Genomic DNA, 2,876 nt, shown 5'->3' with positions numbered 1-2,876 from the left:
AAAAAAAAAAAAAAAAAAAAACCACTTGGATGGCTATAATAAAAAAGATGGACAATTACAAGTGTTGGCAAGGATGTGGAGAAATCAGGACCCTTGCGTACTGTTGGGAGGAACATAAAAGGACACAAATGCTGTGGAGAACTGTATGGCAGTTCCTTAAAAAATTAAAAATAGAATTGCCACATAATCCATCAATTCTACTTCTGGGTATACACCCAAAGCAATTGAAGTTGGGGTCTGCAAGAGAGATTTGTACACCCACGTTCATAACAGCATCATTCACGACAGCCAAAACATGGAAGCAGCCGATTCAGCGGATGGATGGATAAACGAAATGTCGTACATGCATGGAGTGCATATTATTTGACCTTAAAAAAGAAGGACACTCTACAATATGCTACAACATGGATGAACCTTGAGGATATTATGCTGAGTGAAATAAGCCAATAACAAAAACACAAATACTGCATGCTTCCGCTTATAGAGTTACTTAGAGTGTTCAGAATCATAGAGACAGACAGTAGAAGGGTGGTTGCCAGTGGGTAGAAAGAAGAGGATGGGAAGTTATTGTTTAACGGGTATAGAGTTCTAGTTTTACCAGGTGAAAAGAGTTTCGGAGATGGATGGAGTTGACAGTTGCACTAATTGTGGATACGTGTAATACCACTGAACTGCGCACTGAGCCAGGTTAATTTTATGTATGTGTATTTTAACGTGAAAAAAAGATTGAGAAAAAAGAACTGAATTTCCCAAATTTAGGAACCAATGCAAAGTGTCTCCTAACGTGTCCGTAAGACCTACCGGGTCCTGGCTGCTTCATCTGGATCTGTCACTGTCATCTCTACAGCTATTTAGATATTTCAACTTGGAACATATAAACTGAGATCTTTTTTTTTTTGAAAAGGAGTCTCGCTCTGTCCCCCAGGCGGGAGTCCAGTGGCATGATTTCGGCTCACTGCAACCTCTACCTCCCAGATTCAAGTGATTCTCATGCCTCAGCCTCTCCAGTAGCTGGGACTACAGGCATGCACCACCACGCCCGGCATCTTTGTTTTTTTAGTAGGTGCGGGGCTTCACCATGTTGGCCAGGCTGGTCTCAAACTCCAGATCCCCAAATGATCCACCTGCCTTGGCCTCCCAAAGTGCTGGGATTATAGGCCTGAGCCACCATGCCTGGGCTGAGATCATATTTTTGAATTTGATCATGTAAAATATGGTTTTGATTTTTTAAAAAAAAACCTTGTTTGAGTATAAAAATAAAGTTGAGGGGGAAAAAAGAAAAAAAATCAGTGGGTCACAAGTGTTTATTTCTGGACTCTCAGTTCTATCCCATTTGTCAGTACGTCTGTCCTCACGCCTGTACCACACTGTACAGTTTTGATCACTGTATCTTTGTGGTAAGTTTTGAGACGGAGAAATGTGGGTCCTCTAACTTTGTTCTTTTTAAATATTGTTTTGGCTATTCTAGGGCCCTTCAGTTTCCATGTAAACTTTAGGATCAGTTTGTCAATTTCTGCAAAAGAGCCAGCTGGGATTCTGATAAGGACTGTGTTGAATCTGGTCAATTATTCTTTTTATTTTTTATTTTTTATTTTTTTTTGAGACGGGGGCTCGCTCTGTCGCCCAGGCTGGAGTGCAGTGGCCGGATCTTGGCTCACTGCAAACTCCACCTCCCGGGTTCACACCATTCTCCTGCCTCAGCCTCCTGAGTAGCTGGGACTACAGGCGCCCGCCACCACGCCCAGCTAAGTTTTGTATTTTTAGTAGAGACCGGGTTTCACTGTGTTAGCCAGGATGGTCTCGATCTTCTGACCTCGTGATCCGCCCACCTCGGCCTCCCAAAGTGCTGGGATTACAGGCGTGAGCCACCGCACCTGGCCTATTTGTTGGTTTCTTAAGAGGCTTTTCCTTTCCCCCCATGAACTGCATTGGCACCATCACAGAGTGTCAGCGGTGTGAGCCTGTGGGCTGCACCTCAGGGCTTTTCCCCATTGGTGGGTTGTTTGCCTTGAGGCCAATATCTCCAAGTGTAAAATAATGATGTGTGGTGGCACAGGTCCTCCAGCTGTGTCCTTATTCCAAAAGATGACTCTCTGGCTATTTGGCTACACGAGGTCCTTCCTGTCTTTATATAAATTTTAGAAACAGCGTGTTAATTTCTACAAAACAGCTGGATAGAATTTTTTTTTAACCTTTCGTTCAACTTTATCGAGGTATCATTTAGGGATCATTGAAGGCACCCTTCATAAATGTTTGATGTGTTCGGCAAATGTGTAAACCTTACAACCACTACCACAATGAGGACATCGTCCCCCCCATATTGTCCACGCCACTGTCTCCCACGTATCCTCCACACCACCGTCCCCCCGGTATCCTCCACGTGGCCATATCCCCTGTATCCTCAATGCCACCGTCTCCCCGTATCCTCCCTGCCACCGTCCCCATCTGTGTCCTTCACACCACCACTCCTGAACCAGGAGACACCGATCTGCTCCTGTCACCATAGATTAACATTTCTATTCTGGAATTTCCTATAATTGGTTTAATGGAGTGTGTACTTCATTGTCTCTGGCTTCTTTGACTCAACATGTATTTTATTTATTTTTAAAAATCTTGGCTGGGCGTGGTGTCTCACGCCTGTAATCCCAGCACTTTGGGAGGCCGAGGCGGGCGGGTCAAGAGCTCAGGAGATCAAGACCATCCTGGCTAATACGGTGAAACCCCGTCTCTACTAAAAATACAGAAAAATTAGCCGGGCGAGGTGGCGGGCGCCTGTAGTCCCAGTTACTCAGGAGGCTGAGGCAAGAGAATGGCGTGAACCCGGGAGGCGGAGCTTGCAGTGAGCCGAGATCGCACCACTGCACTCCAGCCTGGGC

The sequence above is a fragment of the Colobus angolensis genome, unplaced genomic scaffold, assembly GCF_000951035.1.
Source record: "Colobus angolensis palliatus isolate OR3802 unplaced genomic scaffold, Cang.pa_1.0 Scaffold44, whole genome shotgun sequence".
NCBI lineage: Eukaryota > Metazoa > Chordata > Mammalia > Primates > Cercopithecidae > Colobus > Colobus angolensis.
The sequence above is the reverse complement of the archived record's forward strand: the minus strand, read 5'-3'. Positions refer to the sequence as shown.